The 13,336-nt window shown below is 43.9% G+C and overlaps 1 long non-coding RNA gene across 1 annotated transcript; it reads right to left on the reverse strand.

Annotated features, from left to right (window-relative positions):
- Positions 1–9,927: 9,927 nt before the first annotated feature.
- Positions 9,928–12,352, reverse strand: LOC127214969 (uncharacterized). Its single transcript, XR_007833907.1, has 3 exons — positions 12,222–12,352; positions 10,948–11,051; positions 9,928–10,089 (listed from the first exon to the last, which is right to left on the reverse strand). It is a non-coding gene; the product is annotated as an uncharacterized LOC127214969 (long non-coding RNA).
- Between the last annotated feature and the right edge of the window lie 984 nt (positions 12,353–13,336).

A 13,336-nucleotide genomic window follows, 5' to 3' on the forward strand; every position in this document is an offset into this window, starting at 1 on the left:
GTGGCTCCAGGAATTGGAACAATATCATCCTTTCCTCTATGTCAATTTTTTTCTTACTTTTTTTAATACTATTTCTGGCTTTGTTCATTGTGCTCCTGACCTCCCCTGGGGAAGATCAAAAGTAGCCAAAATAATGACTGAGTGGGTGGGTAGATGTATGAATGTATGTATGGATGGATGACTGTATGGATGGATAGATGAATGGTCCAAATGAACTGTATATTTAGAAAGAGAGGCCAGTGGATTATATTTGACCCATGGGCTGTAGTTTGCTTAATAATGCCTGCTCCATACCAGGAACACCTTTCAACATTTAAATTTTGCCTTCAATTGGTATGCCATAATTTTGACTTCTATTTGTATTAGATCCTGGGAGAATGCAGTTAGGGCTGTGTGTAAACAGTATGTAGTGGCATCTTACCTTGCCAATGAACTTGTAGTGGTGGCCACACCTTTCAGGCATGGATTTAGGTGCAGAAGTGACCGATTATAAGGTAGAGGCTGGGATGGCTCACAATCTCTTGGGTTGTGGAGACTGCATTTTTGGAGCCAGAAGACCTTGGTGGTTATTTATTCTTATCTGTGTAAGTCCTTCCCTAATAAACACCTATTTGTCATTTCTCTTGGGTCTGTTGAAATCATTTAAACCCCTGTCTTTAATTGGTGACCAACATGGGTTGATTCCCACAATCAGCCTGCACAGCTGACCAGCATTCCACAGTACCTTTCCACAAGAAGTCCAGTTGCCCAGATGACTGAAGCTGCAAATCTTCAGGCATTGTGACTGGATACCTGGAAACTGATTTCACATGCTGGAAGCCATGTGAATGTCTCATAAGGGGATGCTGGACCTCTAAGAGGCTTTTCCCTTGGACTGGAAAGATAGCTAAGCCATTAAAGGTTAAGGCTCACAGCCAAGACTTCAAGAGGGTTTTCCCAGGTGCTGGTATATGTATGAATCCAAGGAAAAAGTCAAAATTAACTAGAGGCCAAGATGTCACAATTCTTCACTGAAGAAGGAGAAGAAGAAGAAAAGAAGAAGAAGAAGAAGAAGAAGAAGAAGAAGAAGAAGAAGAAGAAGAAGAAGAAGAAGAAGAAGAAGAAAACCAAAGCCCGGAGATATCTCCTTGGCATGATGCCAAGGAACGGGTGTGTATTGTCTTTATAAATATCATTCACAAAGACAATGATAAACTTGCCCAATGAAAATGATGGTCATAGCTAGGAAGCTTTTCTTAAATGTTAATATATCATTCTCCTCCCCAACACAGTCCAAAAGCCATCCATGAGATCAGCTTTTTCAGAGCTACATAAGGTTGTTCCTCTCAGGATTTCCACAGCCTCACTGGGAATCCCAAAAGTGCCTTTCTAACATTGTCATAGTCTCCTAAATGATCAGCAGAGGCAGCAAAATGCACAGGATGGGCTTTGAATGTCCTGTAACTACTATTTAGAAGCTATGTCACCTCAAGGAAACAAAGTCTCTAATCCTCAGATCCTTCCCTAGAAAATGAGTATAATGGTATTCATTTCATAGACATTATAATTAAATAAGTCAGCCCTTCCTGTGTTGGGAGCTCCAGGCATGTTATCAGCAAATAAATCCGTAGTAATTCACAATATTCACAGTTGTTACCATCATCCATACCTGTGCCTTTGGTTCAGCTCTGATTCTGAGCTGGTATTCTGCATTCTTTCATGATGTGAAACAAGACCATCATTTAATGGGACCAACGGACACTTAGTTGTGGCCTGAACCAAACAGCCTCACTCCCTGTGCAGGGTCACTGTCCACCACAGATATCTCAATCCTTGGACACAAAGTGGTTTTCAGAGCAGAGTTTTCTTCCATTTGTTTGTTTTTTTTTTTAAAGGGTGCTCACTAGGCCCAGTTTGCTAGCAGATCAGATGTACAGCAAATCAAGGAAATAGACCAGAAAATGTGAAAGGGGCTAGTATACAATTTGCCTTGTGGACAATCTCCTACGGTGATTGTTTAGTAAACTTATGACCTCCCTTGGAAACCTTGCCGGTTGAAGGCAATAGAAAGCAGGGGTTTCCATCACTAGGTGAGTTCGCCCTTCGAGGATCCCATGATTTGTCCCCTATATCATTTTGAGAGGGGGGGGGAGGGAGGTAGGAAGTATGGAAGGAAGAAAAGAAGAAGCAAGGAAGAAAGGAAAGAAGGAAGGAAGAAAGAAGCAAGTAAGGAAGAAAGGGAGGGAGGGAGAAAGGGAGGAAGGAAGGGAGAGAGAGAGGCTGGAGATACAGCTCAGCAGAGAGAGCACACTGTCCTTGCAGAAGATCCCAGGTCAGTTCCCAGCACCCACATCAGAGCTGGGAGTGCCCCACAACCTCCTAGAACTCCAGCTCCAGGGGATCTAACACCGTCTCTGGCCCTTGTGAGCACCAAAACACGCAAGCATATACCCACACCCAGACACGTATACATATGCATAATTAAATGTGAGCATTTTTTTAGCCTTTACAAAAAGACAAAGAAGACCATAGGTAACTTAATTGTCCTTGGGAGAGAAGGAGCAGAGATGTGTTGGGGGGAAAAACCCCTTCCTTTTCACTGACCTACTTGGCAACATCACAACACACTTGACAGAAAGTCTAGAAAGGCTTAATATTGAGTTTGAAAAGTACGAATTCCCATAACAATCAGCGAACAAAGGAGCAATATTTTTACTCCTTCAGAGGAGTCTAGTTATCGTTACCATTAATGCCAAGTGTCTTGTTCCTATTCCTTTTGATTTAAAGTCATTTTCTCTGTAAAAGGCCTGCTTTGTCAAGTACTCTGCACTTATGTTGATTTGGAGAGAAAGAGGACTAGCAAATGGGGAAATATTACCCTGAATTGAAACATTGGAGGGCCTGGTGATGAAAACACCCATGGCTTTGTTCTGACCCTGCTGTGCATCTCTGCTCTTCTTTTTCTAACATAGCCTATTCATTGCCCCATGGTCTACTCTGCTGGTGATCATGCCTCTAACCTGAGCATAGCAAGGGCTCCAAACGTCTGAACCCACCTCATCAGGACCAGTGGTGACCAGGACAAAGGACATATAAGTCAGTACACATGTCTAGACAGTGACCCCATGATGTAGGGTCTGTCTTCCAGACAACGAGAAAGAAACCCAGAGAGCAGAATGTCTTGCTCAGGAATACACTGGAACCAATCCACTACTCTTACCCCAGGGGGCATTTGCCAGTATCTGGAGACATTTTATCAGGACAGATTACTATTTTATCTACTCAGTAGAGGCTACAGATGTTGCTAAACATCCTACAGGGCAAAAGACTGTCCCCTGACAAAGACTTACCCAGCCTTCATTAGGGCTTGAGAAAGCCAGTGATACTCGAGACACGAAAAGCCTGCAGAGTCTCTGGGCCCTCATCCAGCCTTACTGTACACCACTCTCCTCTAAACTCCAAGTGTTCAGACACCTTCTGGGTCTCACTACACTGTGAGGACATCCCTCAGTGCGCTCAGATCCCCCAGCCTTCCAGGCTTTGCTCTCCTGTTTCATCTAGTTAGGCAAGGCTTTCTGACCACCACCCCCTCCAGATCAGTCCATGAGTTCTTTAATTTTCCCATCAAAATCAAGTCAGTGCCTAACTCTGTCCTTTCTAGGCTTTAGTCGTTCTTTCCTGAAATGGGATTAAGATAGCCCCCTGGAATTTCTGACCATCCCAAGAGCAGATCCCTGACCCTTGATCTCAAGTCTTTGAAATGACAGGGCTAAGTGGGATCTGAGGGCCTGTTTTGAGTCCCAGCCTCGTGGAATCTACCTGTGACCTTGGACAAAGTACTTAACCCCTCTGTGACTTTGTACATTTGCCTCAAATATAAAAATAGTAACTTCTAGCCCTTGGTGGTAGTGTGAGGATGATGAGAAACAGAGGTAGACAGGACTTAGAATCATGCCACCCCTATAGTGAGGATATTTTTAGTTTTCTGTATTGTCATCTCTACAATTATTAAAACTTTTGGAAACAACTGGAGATTATCATGTTAAGCAAAAGAAGGCAGATGCAAAAAGACAAATAAAATGTGTTCTCTCACAGACTCTGTGTGTGTAGTGTGTGAGTGTGTGTGTGTATATGTTATGACATGATGGAAGAGAAAGCTACCTTTAATGGAGGGAGAGAGAGGAACAAAAGAGAAAGTAATGAAACTTACTTCACATGAAGGTAGAAGAGGGAGTTTCCTGGGGGAAGAAGGGGAGAAGGGGACAGGCAAGAGGCAGACAAGGCAGGAAACGGCAGAGGGGAAGTGAACGAGACTAAAGTATAACGACATCTGTACATGAAAATGCCATAATGAAACCAATCACGCTGTGAGAACTTGCAAAGTAAATTTTAGAAAGTAAGTAAATTCTGCCAGATAAAGGCTCACACCTGTGATCCAGCCCTTGCGGCTGAGACCAGGGAATTGCCATAAGTTCAAAGCTAGCCTAGGCTACATAGCAAGTTACAGTTACAGTGTGAGATGCTGAATCAAAACATAAAACCCAATCCCAGCAAGATGGCTCAGCGGGCAAAAGTAATTGCTACATAAACACAACAGCCTGAATTGGACCCCTGGAGCCCAAGTGAAATGGCCAGATGTGATGGTGGACATCTGAAACTCAACACTCCTACATGGATGGGAGTTGCCCAGAAGCTCATAGGCCAGCTAGCCCAAAGCACACAACATGACAGAAACAAGAGAGACCCTGCCTCAAAACAAGGGGAAGGAGAGAACTGAATCCCTAAAGTTGTCCTTTGACCTCCCTCTATGCACCATGACACAGGCATGCTTGAGTTCATATACACCCTCAGACATACATATACACTACCAATAAATAAAATTAATATTTAAATAACAAAGGGAAAGAATGGGGAGGGGTCTGTCTGATGATGTAGTCCAGTCATAGAGCACTTGCTTAGAATGCTTGAGGCTCTGGATTTAATCCCCGGTGCCAAATACCTTTTTTTTTTTTTCTTTTTAAAGAGAGAGAGAGTGGAAGGGACAGCAAGATGGCTTAGATAAAGGTGCTTTGCCTCATAAAGTTGTTCTTTGGCCTCCGAAAGCACTCTGTGGTATGTGTGGGTACACACACACACACACACACACACACACACACACACACACAAATAAAAATTGAGAGACAGAGAGAAGGGAGGAACATTCTGAGACCTGTGATCCATTAGCATGACCCTATCATTTATTCTCTTGTGAGGAATCAGCTCAGATCATTTGCAGCAGGGGAGTCTTCATCCAACTCTTCTTATCTACAGTAGAGAGATTAAGAGATTTGGAAAGAGTCACGGGACAGGGCAGTCTTCTGTCACTGATTTCTCCTGGCCCCCAGCTTTGATGACTTGGGTAGCTCCTAATCTACAGGACAGGAAGGAGCCCTATCTCCATCGGACTGCAGGGCCTTGCTGCTGCCTTCTACGAAAGATCCAGTATTACAAAACCCCTAGCTTCACACGGCAAAGCGCTCCAAATAGCTCAGCAAGGTTTCTCGGCAGAGATTTAATGTACTTGGGCAACAGCCTGGAAGAAAAGAAAACTGGAGTCTGAAAAGTTGACCAAACGCAAATAATAGCCTAGATAAATTCAGAACGCTCCAGGACAGGCTCCTGCAGTCTTCTGCCCCTAAATCACAGTCCTGAGAAAGGGCTGCAGAATGTCACCACAGGGCCATACTGGCCAGGCCACAACTCATTTATCTGAACTCCCCATGCTCCATTTACCTTTTGATGGCCCCTTGCCTCTCCGGGCTATGCTTCCTTTTCCCTCTATTCCCTTGATTTTTTTTTTTTTTTTTCTTGAGGCTCACTCTTTGCCAACACAGTGATGTATTAGTCCTTCAAGTTCTGAGACCACAGGTCTCTGGAACAGGATGAGGTGTCCCAGACCATGGAATGAGAGTGGTCATAGCTCCAGGGGGGAGTCCTGCTCCTTTTGGGTGAGAGTGGGGAGCAAGGTCTCATGTAGCCCAGGCTGGCCTCAAGCCCACTATGTAATGACAATGACCTTAAATTTCTGATCCTCCCCTGGGTTCTGTCCCTAGGCTCTACACAAGACCTGGAGTTACAAAACCCAAGCCTACCTCAACAGAGCACACCAAAGACGACAGTGAGATTTGTCACCCACTTTCTGAGTGCTAGAGCTATAAGTGAGCTGGGACTATGGGTGTGCACACCCACACTCAGTTTAGGAGTGCTGGACATTGAACCCCGGGGCCTTGTGAAAGCTAGAAGCACAATCAGAGTGAAATCCCTCTGTATGAGGGAAGACTAGGGAGGTGTGAGTTAGGAAAGAACGGAAAAGGCTCTCTTCACCAGCATGGGGAGTGACTTGGTTTTTGGGTTGTTCCAGCAACAACACAAAATGAGCTAGTGTGAATTTCCACACCCCTACAAACCCATACAAACATGAGCAGAAAAAATATTTTCACAGGCATACTTGAGCTCATAAAATAAAAAAAAAAAAAATCCCTATGTGCAAGAAATAAAAAGACAGAACTTCTGCTAAGGGTAGGGGGCATCTCCTCACTTGGTGATGGTTCAAAAAGAAATTTCATGTGCCCTTCCCCGCCTACCAATCCCTGACCTGGGACCACATGCATCCCAAGATCAATGTGACCCAACACAAAGTTGTAAAAGTACTAAAAAATGGCATGACATTTTTTAAAACTCCATTCCTCAATCCTCCAGTGTGAACTTTGTTGAATGTTAGATGTACCTGATAGAGTCTGGAGCATCTATGCCCACATAAAAGCCACCAATGATGAATAGATGGCATTGGGGGGGGGGAGCTGAGCTGGAGATTCCAAGAGTACCAGAGACTCTCGGGTGATAGTTACTTTAACTTAAGCCTAGTGATACTTGTTTCTCTCCAGAGTTGGAGATGAAACTTCCTTTATCACTAGGATAAAGGAAAATCTTGTCACAGTACCAAACATAAGGATGGTCTACAAACTTACTCTGAGTATCTGTATATGGACCAGGGTGCTCCAGAAAAACAAGCCAGAGGGATTCCTGTGTGAGAGACTTACAATAAATTAGCCTGGAGGTCCAAGGAATCACTGATATTATAGCTCAAGCTAAGAGGCAGAAACCTTATTCTCTTTTGCCCTCCAACTGATTGGATTATGTCCACTCACTGTAGAGAGGAATGTCTAATTCAAGGCCTCTTGATTTAAATGCCAACCACACCTTTAAAAACCCCTTTACAGCAACATCTACAGAGGTATGTGACAAAAATCTGGGTAACAAGTTGGCAAAGTTAACAAGTAAAATTAATCATATACCTGACATTTAAATCATTTAAAAAAAAATAATAATAATCAAAGCTAGGATAACATTTGGTCCTGGGGCACCAGGAAGGATAACGAAAACTTCCTGCTGTGAATTTTCTTTGTCCCAAGAGAGAGCAAAGCTACATTATAAACTACCGTGAGGAAGGCTACAATACAAATAAGGGTGTTATTACCTTGTATTGATTACATTTCCTACCCTATGACCAAATGCCAAGCAAAGGCAACTTAAGGGTTGACTTTGGCTCACAGGAAAGGTGGGGGTACCTTGGTCTGTGGCTCAGACCAGAGCATGAAGAAAGCTAGTCAGTTCATGGCTGGCTTTTCCTACCCACACCCCCCACACCCCACCCTGCTCCTTTGATTCAGTCTGGGACTCCTGCCCATGGAGATGGTGCCACCACTTTAAGGGAACCCTCTGGATATATTCTCACAGGCACACCAAAGGTAGACCTCATTGATGCCCTAAGCATTTTGTAAGCCAATCAAGTTGACAATTGAAATTGGCCATCCTGTACCTCATGAATTTTTAAATGAAATGATTACTTAAGTAATTATAGCCTACATTTTAAAATGGCAGATCAGAGGAAAAAGATTTTTAAAAACATAAAAATAGATTGGTGGTTTAAGGTAAGTTTGTCTAACATGAGCTTTCTGGCCCGGCAGAGTCCCTCTGCCCTGAAGCCCCAAATAAACACTCAAATGCTATGTTAGTTATGAAACTGTTGGCCAGTGACTAGGGCTTCTTATTGGCTGGCTCTGTCTCAATTATTAATCCATTTCTATTAATCTAATTATTTCCACCACATGGTCTTACCTTACTGGAGAAGGGTTTGGTGCATTTTATCTTCCCAGTCTCCACAGGGTGACTCTTCTCTGCCTACCTTTCCCAGAATTCTCCTCTTTTCCTAGTCCTGCCTATCTTCCCCCCCCCCTTATTGTTCAACAGTGTTTTACTTGTTAGCCAATAAGAGAAACATATACACAGAAGGACTTCCCTCATCAAGATTGAAAAAAAAAAAAAAAGAAGAGGTTCTAGAGCTTTAGAAATAAAAGATATAATCAAATAATATTAAACAGAAACAGTATAGCTGGGTGATGTGCATATGCTTAGCACTCATGAAGCCCTGAGTTCACATCCTGATTCCACAAAAACAAAAGACCCAGCACAGTAGACAAAATGAAAAGACTTGATGAACTTAAATGAGCCTTTAAAATTATCTGAAAATATTATATAGATAGATAGATACAATTAAGATAGGGAAAGTTACAGAGAGAATACAAGCATGAGAAACAGATATGAAGCTCCCACACTGACTAATTGGAAGCTAGAGAAGAGGAGGAGGCCTTTGGAGACTGCCTGATAACAGTTTACAATGGTGACACAGCTGTGACGGTTACCTGTGATTGCCAATTTGATTTGGAACTGGAGAGTGACCTCTGAGCTTGCCTCCGAGGTGTCTGCAGAATTCTTGCCTGAGTGTGGGCACTGACAGTGTGGTGAGGAGAAAGAAACTGAACACCAACATCTATTTTTATGATTTATTTATGTATTTTTATGTTCTTTGGTGTTTCACCTCCACATATGTCTGTGGGAGGGTGTCAGAACCCCTGAACTTGGAGTTACAGACAGCTGTGAGCTGCCATGCAGGTGCTGGGAATTGAACCAGTGTCCTCTAGAAGATCAGCCAGTGCTCTTAACTGCTGAACCATCTCTCCAGCACAAGCACAAACATCTATCTCTCTAGATCTCTCAACTTCCTTACAGATGGTTGTGAGCCACCATGTGGGTGCTGGGAATTGAACTCAGGTCCTCTGGAAAAGCAGCCAGTGCTTTTAACCACTGAACCATCTCTACAGAGCTCTCTCTCTCTCTCTTTCTCTCTCTCTGTCTCTGTCTCTCTCTCTTTCCCTCCCTCCCTCCTTCTCTCCTGACTGCAGACATGGTGTGACTAGCCATTGGATGCTCCCACCATCAATTTTTCCCTCAAACTGTGAGCCACTATAAATCCTTCTTTCTTCCTTGCCTCTCCTTTGTTAAGTACCATGTTACAACAGCAGAAAGAGCAGCCAAAGCAGGGGCATCTTCAAACTGGAGAAATGTGGAATCTGGAGCATGTAGGAAGCTACATGTGGGCTCATTTTAGAAACTGCAAAATACAAGCTATCAAAAAAAAAAAAAAAACTAATAGTAATGTAAGAAAGAGAAACCATCACCACCAACAATAAAAGTGAACAGCAGACTTACCACTATCGAAGACCATCCAACAATGTCATTGTGATGAAAAACATCACCCATCCTTGTGAAATGATTAACCAAGGTCAAGTATAAATCAGGAGTTTTTTTTTATAAACACCCCACCTTGAGAAGAAGACAAGACTCTATCACTTAAAGAAGGAAATTAGTCTGGCAGGGATCAGATGGGAGAGTCATTGATAAAAGAAGAAATGGAACACACAGTCACTCTTAACAAGAAACTGTAAAATAGCAATAATTACAACATCTGGTTTGGGAACATTTAAATACAGAGTGAACATCAAATGCTAAATATTAATAACATGGAGTTGGGAGTCATTAGAATAAGAACAACTTAGCATGTACAGAGTTTGAGTCATTGGAAAATTATTGCAGTAATATGCATGAATTACAAATACTTGCATCAGCTCCCGTGTTAATACTCTTCCTTCTTGTAACAGAATCTGGGATTTTCCACAAGTCAGCAATGTGCTGTCAATGAGACAGCATGGAAGGTATCAGTGTCCTGTGACCCTGGCAGGTGAAAGGAACACAAGCTGCCCAGTGAGCTTCTGAGAAGCATGGTTTGTCCTTGTTTGTTTCCACTGGGGGCATAAAGACAAAATGCCAGGAGGAGCAGTGGGCATCTTATAATCAGGAAGAGGAGGGGCACTACTCAGTATTAAGGAGGAAAGGATAAACGAATCAGAGTGCACACAAAGACTTGTACTAACTCTGGTCTGCTGTTGTTTGTTTTTTGTTTTGTTTTACTTTTTACTCTTCGGAAGGCCCGACACCCAGCTCCCAAATAATCACACAGAGACTTATTCTTATAAATTCCTGGCCTTAACTTAGCTTGTTTCTAGCCAGCTTTTCTTAACTTAAATTAGCCGGTCTACCTTTTGTCTCTGGGCTTTTGCTTTTCTCTATTTTGGTTTATCTTTTCTTTCCTTCTAATTCTATGTCTGACTGTGTGGCTGGGTGGCTGTTCCCCAGCATATCCCTCTCCTTCTCCTGTTCTCACTCATTGATCTTCTCCTCCAAGATGTCTCCTTCCATTTATTCTCTTGGCCTGCCAGGCCTGCCTACCCTTTCTCCTGTCTAGTGCCCATTCAGCTCTTTATTAGACCAACCAGGTGTTTTAGACACAGCTTCAGAGTTAAACAAATGCGACATAAAAGAATACAGCACATCTTTGCATCATTAAATAAATATTTCGCAGCATTAAAAATGTTAACACACCTTCAAACTACTACTCCACCATAGTGGTCACCTAACTCAGGCCTACTAACTTCAAATCGATTACCAGGTGCTTCTCAAATTCATTTCTACTGTGTACAGCTAAATGCAATTCTAAAGTGCAGTGTGAAGAAGTAAAACTAAATATTTGACCTTTGTCTCTGACTCCTGGCACACAGCTGAGTGGAATGTAGCATGTGACAATGAGAGAGCTGGTGTCAAGGGTCCCTGGATAGCTTCAGATGAATGCTGGTCACCTGAAATAAGAAAGCTGCATCCATCTCCCTGATGTTTACATTCCTAACTCGAGAAAACACAGAGGGCTTGGTTCTACTATCAAGGGCCAAAATGTTCATCAGTCCTACCTACAAAATGAAAGTCATTAAGAAACCAAGGACTTAAGCAAAGGGGCCCAGGGTATTTCAGAATTGGTGCGTGCATCTATATACTAGGTTGCTATAAACCCAGGAGACCTAAGACAGGCGTCAAGAGGCCAGGGCAGGAAAAGGAATGGACAAGGAATGGACGGGAGGCATAACAGGAGCCCAAAGGATGGAAGCCAGCTCTAAAGAGAGCTTCCAAAAGCCTTCTTGCCTCAGACATTCCACTTGGCAACAGTCATTGCCTTGGCCCTGGGCCTGGAGGGAGGTGGCCACAGGGCAGCCTGTGTCTATGCTGCTAAGGGGAAGGGGTGGGGTGGGGTGAAGAGGCCACTGGGCCAGCCCCACAAACCAGACTCCTCCCATACACGTGCTTTTGAAAAACAGAATGAGAAACAGGTTCTCAGGTGGAGGAGGGGCAGGGTCCTGTCCTGAGGACCCTCCAGTGCCATGAAATGACGCGGACTCAACCTTTTCAGAGTCTCCAGACCAAATGGGACAGCCATTCTTTCTTGTCTTCAAACGGAAGAGGTATGGCTCCTGGGGCATCGAGTTTGCCCTCTCAGCTACACAGACCAAGGAATGATGACAATGGCAGGCTTAGGAATGTGCTTATTTCTGTAAGGGACCGAGATACTGAGCAGCTGCCAACAGGCTCTCAGGGAACATTCCCACGCCTGGCTCTGGGACCGTATCTCTCCATCATGATGCCTGCCCATTGGAATGAATCTGAACCTGAACTTACTTCTGACCCAGGAATGCTGGCCCCTTAGTCACATCCCACCTTCCCTCCCAATTTGTTTCTGTTCTTCTTCCCACCCTGAGTGACCATCCCCCACCTGCTATTTCCCAAGCTGGCCCTGGGAACACCATGCCAATGGCCCACTGGTGATCTTGTTTTACATGATACATTTCCAAAAAAGACCAAAAAGTTCTTTCCAGGAAAATGCCATTTTAAAAATTCAGCCCCAGACTCCGTGGCAACAGAAGGAAAACAAAGGACTTGGCAGAAGGGGTTTCTGAGTCCGGACTTTCTCTCTAAAATACCTTTTGCAAACTGTGTGCAGTGGGACCGATGCCAGGGGTCAGTTCTGGAACACTCAGGCAATCCCAGACACCAACTGTTGCTGTCTACACAGTGGCCTCTCCTCAGCTAGAATACCCTGTGATGCTCCCTCGGGCTTAATCCAGGAGCCCCTAAAAGAGTCCACAAAGGAAGCAGCAATCACTGAAGGGTCTCCTTGGTTTCTCTCTTACCACCACCACAAAGCTGTGGGCCAGAAGGTCATACTGTGTTTAGTAGAGAGCGGCTCTTCTCATTATTCAAGTGAAGAGAGACAAGTTTCCCCACCCCCATTTCCAAGCATGCAAGGAGGTGCTAGGGTAGGTAGACTCTAAGCAGTGTGATTTGTTCTCTTAAGGAAGAAAAGTGGTCTTATAAGTGACAGTGGTGTGACTGGGACAATATATGAGGCCACTGGCAGTGGATCTAACACTAATGCACAAACTGACTTAGTGGAGCCCATTCTATATGGAGAGATACCTTGCTCAACCTAGACACAGGGATGTGGGGTGGAGAGGTGCCTTGGTCCTGCCTCAATGAGATGATGGGACAGACTTCCTAGAAGAGACCTTACCCTCTCTGAGGAATAGATGGGAGGAGGAAGGGGAGTAGGGAGAGCTGGAGAAGAGGAGGGAGGGGGAACTGGGATTGGAATGTAAAAAATTAATTAAAAAAAGGAAAAGAGAAAAGTAGACACTACTACATACACCACACACACACACACACACACACACACACACACACACACACACAGGGAAGGCCCTGTAAGGATGCAGAAGAGTGGACTTCTGGAAACCTAGAAGACTGGCTTCAGAAGAAGCCAACTCTGCCAGCAATTTATCTCAGACTTCCAAAAAGTCCTGTTGTTTGAGGTACCCAGACTGTGGTATTTTGTTATGGCAACCCTAGAAAACTAATGCAACACCCATAATCAATATGGTCACTATTACCATCTCACAGGGGACAACCAGTCTCAACATGGAACTTGGCAATGGAAGTAAGATTTGAGACACGACAATATGATGTCATAGCATGAACACTTATGACTGAGTCCAACACTTCTCCGTGCTCTGCCATGTATGTACATGTTCCACCTTGA

Source organism: Phodopus roborovskii, unplaced genomic scaffold (assembly GCF_943737965.1).
Source record: "Phodopus roborovskii unplaced genomic scaffold, PHOROB, whole genome shotgun sequence".
In the NCBI taxonomy this organism is placed as follows: domain Eukaryota; kingdom Metazoa; phylum Chordata; class Mammalia; order Rodentia; family Cricetidae; genus Phodopus; species Phodopus roborovskii.